This window comes from Cryptomeria japonica, chromosome 3, assembly GCF_030272615.1.
Source record: "Cryptomeria japonica chromosome 3, Sugi_1.0, whole genome shotgun sequence".
Taxonomy (NCBI): Eukaryota; Viridiplantae; Streptophyta; class Pinopsida; order Cupressales; family Cupressaceae; genus Cryptomeria; species Cryptomeria japonica.
The window spans coordinates 898682747-898696400 of record NC_081407.1 but is presented as its reverse complement, the minus strand read 5'-3'; positions in this window follow the sequence as shown (position 1 = coordinate 898696400).

Here is a 13654-nt window from a genome sequence, read left to right as displayed (position 1 = left end):
CTGACTGGGATAAAACAAGAAGATATGACCATAATGTTATGAAAAGGGTAGGGTTGTAAACCAATAAGATAGTCTACTCCAAGGAACAATGAAAGGAGCCACAAAGAATACACACATACAAGAAAATTGCAGTCATGGCTATTATGGGCACCATGACAATGATTGCACCAAAAAGTGAAGCCAAACCTTTTTTTTTAGAGAAGAAACAGTGAATATAACAAAAATCACTAACAAAATGAGACTCAGACCCATGACAAACATAATACCTTAGTCAAGATGACAATTTACAACCAAATGAAGAGGGCAGTCATTAGTTTGAAGACACAAATAAAGGTTTCACAATTGGGGTTAGCAGAGGAAAGAACATTTCATTTTGTTGGCATATGATGAACTGACATGATTGATATGATGATAATATATGTTTTCATTGATGTCAATAAGTGCAAGTGAACCGGTATGCAGATTGGAAGAAGTTGGTGAACCGGTATGAAGAGATGCAGTGAACCGGTGTCAGGATTTCATTGAGTATGACTACCGGTTGGTAGTCTCAGCTCTAAGGTTTCCAATTTGGAAATCTCACTTGTGCGATGCAACCGATGACATTCTGTGATGAGTTAGCTAAGAGATGAAGATGAGATCGTGATGCCACATAAGCTTTGTGCACGTGAAGGATTTCCATAAGGATCTTGCATGTGAAGATCGACTGCATTAAATATCTACCTCAAGAATGAACATTCTTCTTAGCGTATGAGAAGAAAGCATGATGAGTTACTGATTTCTATGTGCGGTGAAGAATGGATGATGTAGATTGTCTTGTGATCTGTTTGAAATTGTATTGCCCTATGCAAAGTGTTTGGATGGTCAGGATTGGACCGCTTGTATTGTAAACCTAAAAAGCTTAGGGTTTAGGGTTTATGCTACCAACCTAATTGTTGTCTATAAGGTCAATGATGTTTGTTATTGTGAGTTGTTGGCAAATGTTGTGTGTGTATTCGAGTGATGAGATACTTGCCAGACCAGTAAAATAGAAAATTGCAGAGTGTGATTGTAGTATAAAGGAACCGAAAAGGATCTGCCTTAGCATATAGTGTTGTTATCAGATCAAAGATTTACCTGTTGTCTTCTAACCATTTCAATAGAAGGACAATCCCTTTGTCGGGTAGCTTTAACAGGCTTACTGTAAATCCTCTAACTAGGTGACTCAAGTTCATTGAGTTCTTTAAATCCTCTTGCAAGGTAACCTTTAATAGGGTTTGAACCTTTAACAGGGTTTCAACCTTTAACAAGGTATATAGCCATCCCTTAACCGAGTGATCTTTAACAGGATCGGTTCCTAGCAGAACCTTATTGTAAAGTCTTTAACCGGACTAGGCTCCTAACAGAGTGAGCTTCAAAAGAGTTCAAAAACAAGCTTGTGGGTATTGATCCCCATCGTGATTTTTCCCATTTGGGTTTCCATGTGAAAAATCTGTGTGTCATGAGTTGTGCATTTTTCATGTGATGATTAAGTATTCTTTGCTTAAGTGATTATGCATGCAAAGCTAATGGTTATGGTATTGTTGACACACCACATGCATATGTTAATGGGTGAAGTAGCTATCAAGTATTAAATGTATTTGAAGTGTCCAGACTTACCGGTCTATGTTGTCTGAAGTCTTACTATGTTTAATAGGTATTGCCATGGTTAAGTTCAGTAATGAAGACAACCAGTTAGTGTTCTTTTAGCTTGATAAGTTGTTGGAAAGTTTTTGTCTGTACTGATTCACCCCTCCCCCTCTTAGTACCAGTTAGGGTATCTGTTGTTCATCATTATTCATCAATTGGTATCAGAGCAACTCCAGGTCCTCGGTGATATAAGCTTAACCGCTTGAGGTAAAAGATACTGCCTTAATGATGAAGAGGGAAGGTCCTAAGTTCAATAGAGATAAATTCAAAATATGGAAGCACAAAATGAAGATCTATATCAAGAGTTTGGGTGCTCAACACTGGAGCTATGTTGAGAATGTCTATGTAATTCCCACTGGCACTTTAACCGATGATCAGAAAAGAGAGATTCAAGAAAATGGGCAAGTCATGGAAGCCCTTATTAGCAGTTTGTCTAATATTGAGTTCATTGATGTACAAGATAAGGACACTCCTAAAGATGTATGGGACACATTGGAAACTATTTATGGCGGTGATGAGCATGTAAAGAAAGCCAAGGAAGAGATCCTTAGAGGAAAATTTGAAGACATGGGGATGGTTGAAGGTGAGACCATTCAACAATATGGCATAAGAATCAAGACTGTTGTTGGAGATATCAAGAGCACTGGTGGAACAATTGATGATGCCACTGTTGTCAATAAAGTCTTGAGATCATTGTTACCGGTCTATGCAATCAGAGTTGCTACTATTCAGGAACTAAGGTTTATTGACAAAACCAAGGTATCCTTAGACTTCATTGTGAAGTTAACTACATATGAGTTGAATAGCTATGATGGTAGTGTTCAGAAAATTGAGTAAGCTTTTAGAGCATCTGTTGCACTAACCAGAAAAAGGAAAAGAAGCAAGTACTAGTTATGAATCCATGCAAAGTAGAGGTATGGATGATGAAGAGATTCTGATGGAGTTTGAAGTTCTTCTTGCCAAGAGACTTCCAAATGGTACTGGAAAATACAGAGGTAAGCTTCCTTTGAAACTTTTTTCCTCCAATAAGATAGGACATATAGCTGTTAAATGTCCTAACAATGAGAATAAGGATAAATCGGAGAGGTTTAGAAAGTATAAAGGAAGAAATAAAAGAAATTGTCTTGTTGCAGTGGATGAAGGAGTTATTGATGAAGAATCTGAGGATGAAGAAAATGAAGACATAGTATTTGTAGTTGTAAAGGAAGAAGTGTTTGACAAGAAAGCCCTTGTCTCTCGTATTGACAACTCTAATGAGTTGATAATTGATAGTGGTTGTTCCAACCACATGACTGGTGATCGGAGAAAGTTTTTGTCTCTAGAATGATATGATGGAGGTGTTGTCAGATTTGGCAATGATGCACCATGTTTGGTGAAAGGTAAAGGATCCATCTCACTGAATGGAAAGAGCAGTGCATATGATGTCTACTAGGTAGAAGGTCTTAAGCATAACCTGTTAAGTGTTACTTAGCTAAATGATAAAGGACTCGTTCTGGAGTTCAAAGGTGGAGTCTGCAATATAATTGGAAAAAGTGGTGAACTTATTGCCACCGGTAAGCAGACCAGAGTTAAACTATTTCAGTTGAATGCCAAGATAAGTCGGTGTCTAATGGAAAAGTTTGATGACAGTTGGATATGGCATAGGAGACTTTATCATATGAACTTTGATAATATTGTAAAGGCTAGTAAGATCAAGGCAGTAAGAGGATTTCCTTTGCTGAACAAACCAGAGAATTCTTTGTGCAGAGAATGTCAACTTGGGAAGATGTCTTCCTCAACTTTCAAAGGTAAATCTTTTTCAGCAGAAAACTTACTTGATCTTGTGCATACTGATTTGTGTGGTCCTATGAAAACTAGAAGTATTCAAGGAGATGGGTATTTCATGATTCTTACTGATGACTTCTCAAGAATGATGTGGGTCACATTCTTGAAAGACAAGTCTGAGGTGTTTGGAAAGTTCAAATCCTTTAGAGCATTGGTAGAGAAGGAAAGTGGTCAAAAGTTAAAATTCCTAAGAACTGATCAAGGAGGTGAATTCACTTCTGATGAATTTAACAAGTACTATGAAGATAGCAGTATCAAGAGGCAATTGTCTGCCCCTAGGACACCACAACAGAATGGCATAGCAGAAAGGAATAACAGGCCTATACTTGAAACGGCTAGAATAATGCTAATCCAAGGAAAGGTTGCTCACACTTTTTGGAGAGAAGCAGTGAGCACTGCAGTCTATACTATGAACCGGGTACTCATCAAGAAAGGTAGAGTTAAAACCCCTTATGAGTATTGGACTAGGAAAACTTCCACTGTGAGTTATTTTAAAGTGTTTGGTAGTAAGTTTTATATCAAGAGAGGTGAGCATCTGAGCAAGTTTGATGCTAAAAGTGATGGAGGAATATTTCTAGGATATTCCACTAAGAGAAGAGCTCTCAAGTGCTACAACAATAGAACACAGAAAATTGTTGAGAGTATCAATGTTAGGGTTGATGAATCCTCTTAGGAACCTGAGGAAACTTGCAATGAAGAAGTGAAAGATGAACTGGGTATAGCCTTCTAGGAACCGGTTAATAAAGAAACAAGTAAAGATCTTAGTGTTCCTATACCGGTAGAAGTTGTAGTGGGTGAAGAAGAAGAGGAAAAGTTAGCAGAACCAGCTAGAGTCATTCCTAGGTATGTGAAACTACATCATGATCCGAAGAAAATCATAGGAGATAAAGATGCAGGGATACTCACAAGAAGGAAGGTGAAATAAAACTCTTCGTGATTTCTGAATTAGAGCCCAAGACTTCCAGAGAAGCACTTACAGATGAAGACTGGATTAAGGCAATGGAAGAGGAGCTAGACTAGATAGAAAAGAATGCAACATGGTCCTTGGTACCCAGACCAAAACACAAGAATGTCATAGGTACCAAATGGGTTTTCAAGAATAAGCTAAATGAAGAAGGCACAGTTGTAAGGAACAAGGCAAGACTTGTATGTAAAGGATATGCTCAGGAAGAGGGAGAAGACTACGGAGAAACCTTTTCTCCTGTGGCTAGACTGGAAGGTGTCTAAATGCTACTTGCATTTGTTGCATTTAAGGGATTTAAGGTTTATCAGATGGATGTGAAGTTTGTGTTCTTGAATGGAATCCTAGAAGAGGAAGTGTATATTGAGAAACCAAATGGATTTGCCTTATCAGAATATAGTAACATGGTGTGTAAATTACACAAAGTCCTATATGGATTGAAACAAGCAACTAGGGCATGGTATGAACGGTTACACTCTCATCTCGTGAAGATTGGATTTCAGAGAACAAGTGAGGATAACAACATCTACCTAAAATCTGAAGGTGATTAGATTCTGATCTGTGAAGTATTTGTAGATGACATAATCTTTGGAGGAGATGATAAAACGAGTCATGCTTTTGCAGATGAAATGAAGAAAGAGTTTGAGATGTCTCTGATTGGAGAGATAAAGTTCTTCATTGGTTTACAGATTCAACAAATGAAAGAGTGTATCTTTATTACCCAGTCCAAGTATGTCAAAGAGGTATTGAAGACCTTTGGCATGGAGGAGAGTAAACCGGTTGGCACACCGATGGTGACCGGCTGTAAACTGACTAAGGAAGATGATTCAGCGTTGGTAAATGAGAAGGAGTACTGGTCAATGATCGGTAAGCTGCAGTATGTGGTGCACAACAGACCAGATATTGCTCATGCAGTGGGCATAGTAGCTCATTTTCAGAAAAGTCCAAGAGAATCCCACTTGGTAGCTATCAAGCGGATTCTTAGATATCTGAAAGGAACAATTGACTATGGATTGTGGTATCAATATAATGGTGAATTTAATCTCAAAGAATATATCGATGTCGATTAGGCAGGTCATGTGGATGACTGGAAAAGCACAACCGGTGGAGCATTCTTTCTTGGTGGAAGAGTAGTCCCGTGGATGAGTAAGAAGCAGAGTTGTACTTCCCAGTCTATAGTTGAAGCAGAATATGTGGTAGCATTTATGAACTGCACTCAAGCAATCTGGATGAATCATGTATTGGAAGGTTTCAAAGTACCTGTATCTGAACCGGTGAATATATTTTGTGACAACACAAGTGCAATAAATATTTCCAAGAATCCAGTATTGCATGCTAGAACTAAGCACATTGAGATTAAGTATCACTTCTTGAGAGAAATATTTCAAAATAAGGAGGTTGTACTAGAACATGTTTCCAATAAGGAACAACTAGCAGATATATTCACTAAGCCCTTACCAAAGACTACATTTACCTATTTGAGAGGTGAATTAGGGGTTCTGCTCCTTCATGAAGTCAACTAAAGTTGTGTGCTCCACATCAGTCAAGTACTACAGTGTCAAATCTTTTAGGATTGATGTGTTGAAGGATGCTACTCCATAGGGGGAGCAACATAGTGGAGAATGGAAGCTTGCGCCTCCACTTTGGCATTGTTGTCAAAGGGGGAGAAGATATCTGATGTATGGGGAGAAGATATCTAATGTATGGGGAGAAGATATATGATGATGCAAAATACACTGGTCTATGATGTCTATAGTTGAAATGCTACACTAAGTATTGCTATCAATGCCAAAGGGGGAGATTGTTGGCATATGATGAACTGACATGATTGATATGATGATAATGTATGTTGTCATTGATGTCAATAAGTGCAAGTGAACCGATATTCATATTGGAAGAAGTTGGTGAACCGGTATGAAGAGATGCAGTGAACTGGTGTCGGGGTTTCACTAAGTATGACTACCGGTTGGTAGTCTTGGCTCTAGGGTTTTCGGTTTGGCAATCTCGCCTGTGCGATGCAACCGATGACATTTTGTGATGAGTTATCTAAGAGATGAAGATGAGATCGTGATGCCATGTCAACTTTGTGCACATGAAGGATTTCCTTAAGGATCTTGCATGTGAAGATCGACCGCATTAAATATCTACCTCGGTAATTAACATTCTTCTTAGCGGTATGAGAAGAAAGCATGACGAGTTACTAATTTCTATGTGCGGTGAAGAATGGACGATGCGGATTGTCTTGTGATATGTTTGAAATTGTATTGCTCTATGCAAAGTGTTTGGATGGTCAGGATTGGACTGCTTGTATTGTAAACATAAAAAGCTTAGGGTTTAGGGTTTATGCTACCAACCTAATTATTGTCTACAAGGTCAATGATGTTTTTTATTGTGAGTTGTTGGCAAATATTGTGTGTGTATCCAAGTGATGAGATACTTGCCAGACCAGTAAAAGAGAAAACTACAGAGTGTGATTGCAGTGTAGAGGAACTGAAAAGGATCTACCTTAGCATATAGTGTTGTTATGAGATCAAAGCTTTACTTGTTGTCTTCTAACCATTTCAATAGAAGGAAAATCCCTTTGCCAAGTAGCTTTAACAGGCTTACTGTAAATCCTCTAACTAGGTGACTCAAGTTCATTGAGTTCTTTAAATCCTCTAGCAAGGTAACCTTTAACAGGGTTTCAACCTTTAACAGGGTATATAGCCATCCCTTAACCGAGTGATCTTTAATAGGATCGGTTCCTAGCAGAACCTTATTGTAAAGTCTTTAACCGGACTAGGCTCCTAACAGAGCGAGCTTCAAAAGAGTTCAAAAACAAGCTTGTGGGTATTCATCCCCATCGTGATTTTTCCCATTTGGGTTTCCACGTGAAAAATCTGTGTGTCATTAGCTGTGCATTTTTCATGTGATGATTAAGTACTCTTTGTTTAAGTGATTATGCATGCAAAGCTAATGGTTATGGTATTGTTGACACACCACATGCATATGTTTATGGGTGAAGTAGCTATCAAGTATTAAATGTATTTGAAGTGTCCAGACTTATCGGTCTATGTTGTCTGAAGTCTTATTGTGTTTAACAGGTAGTGCCATGGTTAAGTTCAGTAATGAAGACAATTGGTTAGTTCTCTTTTAGCTTGATAAGTTGTTGGAAAGTTTTTGTCTGTACTGATTCACCCCGCCCCCTCTCAGTACCAGTTAGGGTATCTGTCGTTCATCATTATTCATCACATTTAGTTACTGTTAAATTCCATTACTAAATGGATGGGGCCTAAGTAGGATGTCCATTATCATTTCATGGAAAAATAATGCCAAAGTCCAATGTAAGGCACAGTGGAACCAAAGAGAAAGAAGCTAATCATGATCATTGTTCTTGTCAAAACAGAGCCAATAAAAAGTAATATAATGTTGTCATTGTTCTAAAGGGTAGATACAACAAAGTATTTTTTTATCACAGTCCTGATGATGTTAAGAAACAATGAAGGTTTTGAGGACTGAAGTCCTTATTCATATCAAACAATTATAATTAGCTCAAGATAATGAAAGCCCTTAATGTTTTAAATAAAATCCAAGGATATTGTATCTCGAATCAATATTTGATAGATTGAAATAATGAAAATATGGAAAACCCTACGCCTAATGAGGATTTACCTCAACCTTAAAGCCTAATAGTAGTGAGCAATCAGTTAACCTCACCAAACAAATAGTTCATAATTAGTTGGCAACCATGAGGTGGAGTTAAAAGAGTATGTTACAGTTGAATGCCTAAAAGTTAGGAGTTTAAGAGGTGTTTAGAGCAATTCACAACAACTGAGCTTCAATTAATAACTCCTCGTCGATATAATACTACTTGACATAAGTTGGATCTAGTATTATTCATTCACATGGAAAATAGACATATTACTACAAGTTATTCAATATGTTAAGACATATTATTGAGACAAGAGGAATTGACAGGAACACACAATAAATAGGCATGTATTTCCTTTTCTAGAGGTGGACTATTGCAAATCACCAACACACTGATATTTTTGTGCACAAGAGACATGTTAAGGAGTAACTAGTGGACTGTAAAGTGTTGGCATGATTGACATAACTGATGAAGATGAAGAATGATGACCGAACTGGTAAAGGACTGTTGGTGATGGCATTGTGATGAAGAGATTGAGATTGCATGATTGGATGACTTTGATCAGATATTTATGTTGTCAATGATGACAATTGATGTTTATTCATGACAACTAATGTTTAATTGTGTTATATTTTGTCATCTAAGACTTTTTGGTCTACCGGAAAGAGCTTATTGGTAATGAAAATTGGAAACTGGGAATTAGGACCTTAACCAGTAAACGAGGAAATGTTTTGATTGGATCTGGCGTTTGGTGATGATTGAGGTGTTGCGGTTTGGAATGTGAGTTTGTATCAATGTAATATGTATCTGAACAGAACCACATTATGTTTTGGCAACCAGAAGTCATGTTTATGATTTATGTTGAGTTTTTGCTAGGTTTTAAGAAGGGTTTAAGGACCGGTAAAGAATTATCTCAACCGGTAATAATTTTTGGTTTGGTGGTGATTTACATCAAGTTCAAATATTGGAGGTGACTTTGCACAACCTGTGTAGATAATTGAATTATTGTTTTGGAACGTTTGGAGATGGATTCTCTTGGGAAACAATGAAACGCTTAGAAGAGTGTTCTAAGGGTTTGACTTTGTATCAGATCAAGTTGTTCATATGAGTTACAATCACTCAACGATTGATATTATCTTGTAAAATATTCTAATGATCTGTATGATGATCTGATATGATTCTTGATGATAGGTATTGTAAAATCTTGATGTATCTAGGGTTTTAGTTGCCAACCTAGTTGTAAAAGTTATTTATGTCAGTATAGATGATGTTTGTGGTGTCAGTGATTTTTGAGAAAAGTGTGAAGCCGAACCAAAGGAGCACAATTGGATCTGATCAAGCAAGAAGTTGAGTGTTATACCCAGATCATTCATTGTTGTTCCCTGACAAATTGCACCAAACAAAATCCCTTAATCGGGTAGATCCTAACAGACCTTACATTGTAAATCCCCTAATAGGGTGACTCAACATTTGAGTTCAAAATCCTCTTGTGAGGCTGATCCTAACAAGTGAAAGCTCCTAATAGGTCTCATCATCTAAATCCCTTAATCGGTTGACTCCTAACAGGGTATGCTCCCAATAGGGCATCTTTGTAAGCTCCTAACCGAGCTAGGCTCCAAACAAGGTGCATTTCGAAAGACTACAAAATTCTTGTGGGTACCAATTCCCACCGTGGTTTTTACCTATTTGGGTTTCCACGTGAAAATCATGATGTTCATATGGTGAGTGTTTTGATGTGATGTTATGATTTACTTTCAGTTTATGCATGGTTAATGAACACTTAATGTTCATCATTGATATATCAGTTTAGCAGATGATTATCAATAGATACCGATACTGGTAATTGACTCTTATGTTGGTTTATGCTTAATTTGGTGAATGTTTGATAAGTTTAAGTTTCATTTTTTCAAGTGGTGTTAATACTGATTCACCCCCCCCTCTTAGTATTAACCAGATCCTCTAAGATTAACAATTGGTATCAGAGCATTGGTCCTCTATGTGCAGATAGCCTAACAGCTTGAGGGAAAGATCTCGAAGTAAGATAATGAAGAAGGAGGGTCATAAGTTTACCAAGGTCAACTACTAGATATAGAGTGATTAGATGAAGATCTACATTAAAGGAATGGGTTCTCAGTATTGGAATCATGTGGTAACCAAGTATGTTGCTCCTAATACTAGCCCCTTGACACTAGATGAACTTAAAGAACGACAAGAAAACATTCAGGCCCTAAAAGCAATTGTAAGTACTTTGTTCGACTCAAAATATATTGATGTTCATGGATTAGAGACTGAAAATGAAGTATGGGAGAAATTAAAATTAATTTATGGAGGAGATGACCATGTACAAAGGGCAAAGGAAGAAAGTTTAAGAGGGAAATTTGATGATATGAAAATGGTTGAAGGTGAGAACATAGCACAATATGGACAAAGGATTAAGGAAGTTGTAGGTGGTATAAAGAGTGCTGGAGGTAAAATTGAAAAAGATAATGTTGTTAGTAAGATGCTTAGAACTCTCTTACCTCGGTATTCTATTAGAGTTTCTGCAATTCAAGAACTGAGATCTATTTCTAAAGATAAGGTCATTGTTGATTCTCTTATTGGAAAGTTGACTGCATTTGAATTAAACAATTTTGATAATAGTGTTTCTAAACCTTTTGGATCTTCTTTTAAGGCTTCTGTAACTGGTACATCTGTAAGGAAAGGAAAGGAAATTTGTCATAATCATGACTGCGGGTCTAGTCATGGCGGTAGTAGAGGTGATGGTGATGAAGAAGATCATCTGATGCAACTTGAGGCATTATTGGCTAAAAGATTCCATAGAGGCACTGGCAAGTATAAAGGTAAATTACCCTTGAAGTGTTTCTCTTGTAGTAAAATTGGACACATAGCTGCTAATTGTTCTAACATTGATAAGAAAGAGAAGTTTAAGAAATTCAAAGGAAAAGGCAAAAAACATTGCTATGTTGCAGTGGATGAAGGTGTGACAGATGAAGAATCAGAAGAAGATGACAATGAGGAGATAGTGTTTGTTGTTGTGAAAGAAGATATGACTGATGAAAAGGCATTGGTGTCTCACATGGATAGTGGTGATGAATGGATAATAGATAGTGGTTACTCACACCGCATGACCGGTGACAAAAGTAAGTTCTTATCCCTTGAAGAGTTTGACGGAGGTGTTGTAAGGTTTGGAAATAACTCTCCCTACATGGTAAAAGGTAAAGGATCAATTTCAGTAAATGGGAAGTGTAATGCAAATGATGTCTTTTGGGTTGATGGATTAAAACATAATCTTTTAAGTGTTGGTCAATTAAATGACAAGGGATATCTACTTGAATTCAAAAGTGGAGTGTGCAAGATTCTTGGAAACAATGGTGAAATAATTGCTACTGGAAAGCAGACAAGAGGTGATCTTTTTCATCTGAATACTAATGTGAATAATTGTTTGGTGGCAAAGATTGAAGACATTTGGTTATGACACAAGTGATTTTGTCATGTGAATTTTGACAACTTGATAAAGATTAGTAAATCAAGTATTGTGAGAGGTATGCCCTAGCTTGTGAAACCAAACAATATGTTATACAAAGACTGTCAGATGGGTAAGATGACTTCTGTATCTTTTAAGAGTAAGTCTTTCTCTTGAAAGAATATCCTTGATCTAGTTCATACTGATCTTTGTGGTCCTATGAGGACTAGGAGCTATTATGGCGATAGATATTTCATGATTTTCACTAATGATTTTTCCAAGATGATGTGGGTAACTTTTCTTAAAGAAAAGTCAAAGGCATTCAGTAAATTCAAAGCATTTAAAGCTTTAGTTGAGAAAGATACCGGGAAGAATTTGAAATGTTTGAGATCTGAGCGGGGAGGTGAATTTACTTCTGATGAATTTGTGAAGTTGTGTGATGAAAAGGGAATTAAAAGGCAAATGTCAGCTCCTAGAACTCCACAACAGAATGGGATAGTAGAGAGAATTAATATAACAATTGTTGAAGCTGCTAGAACTATGTTGATTCAAGGTGAAGTACCAAAAATGTTTTGGAGAGAAGTAGTTAGGACTGTTGTATATAATTTGAACTGAGTACTTGTCAAGAGAGGTAATAATAAAACACCTTATAAATTATGGTATGGAAAGACTCCTAATGTAAGTTATTCCAAAAATTTTGGGAGTAAATGTTTCATTAAACGCGATGATTTTACTAGAAATTTTGACGCAAAGTGTGATGAAGGTATTTTTCTTGGTTACTCTACAACGAGTAAGACATTTAAATGTTATGACAAGAGAACTAAGAAGATCATTGAGAGTGTAAATGTGAAGGTAGATGAACTCTTTGAGAAATCTAACGAGACTAGCAGATCTGAATCTAAGAATGATGAAGAGAAACTTGTGTTTATAGAACCAGCAGTGCAAAATAATGTTGAGCAGGAAAATGCAGAAATAGGTACTCAATTGGTAAATTAAGAAAACGATGAAGAACATGAAGCAGAAGACACAACACCGAACCGATATTACCAAGATATGTCAGACTGAATCATTCTAAAGACCAAATAATTGCAGATAAAAATGCTGGTGTACAAAAAAGAAGGAAAATTAGAGAAAACTCCTATCTAATTTCAACTATTGAGCCTAAAATAGTGAAAGAGGCATTAAAGGATGATGATTGGATTACTGCAATGAATGAGGAATTGGATCAGATAGAGAAAAACAAGACTTGGACACTTATTCCTAGACCAGAAGAGAAGAATGTTATAGGTACAAAATGGGTCTTTAGAAACATGTTAAATGAAGAAGCCAAGGTTGTGAGGAATAAAGCAAGGTTGGTATGCAAAGGCTATGCACAAGAAGAAGGTGAATATTATGGTGAAATATTTGCACTGATGGCGAGATTGGAAGGAATAAGAATGTTACTTGCTTATGATGTATTTAAAGGATTTAATGTCTACCAGATGGGTGTTAAATCAACTCTTCTTAATGGCATCCTTGAGGAAGACGTGTACATAGAACAACCAAATGGATTTGCTTTGTCCGAGGATAAAGATATGGTTTGTAAGCTACATAAGACACTGTATGGATTAAAAGAAGCATGTAGAGCATGGTATGAAAGATTGCATGCACACCTGATCAAGATAGGGTTCCAATGTATTAGTGAGGACAACAACATATACCTTAAGACTGATGGAGACAAAATATTGACAGCTGAAGTATTTGTAGATGATATAATCTTTGGTGGTGATGATAATTTATGTATGGCTTTTACTAAGGAGATGAAGAAATAATTTGAGATGTCTCTTATTGGTGAGATTGGATGTTTCATTGTGTTGCAGGTCCAACAATTGGATGGTGGAATATTTATCTGTTAGGATAAGTATGTAAAAGAAGTGTTGAAAACATTTGCTATGGAGGATTGTAAACTGGTTGGTACTCTGATGGTGACAGGTTGCAAAATATCTAAACAAGATGATTCACCATCTATTGATGAGAAGGAATACAGGTCAATGATTGCTAAATTGCATTGTGTTGTTCATAGTAGGCCTGATATTGCACATGTTGTTGGACTGGTTGCTAGATTTCAAAA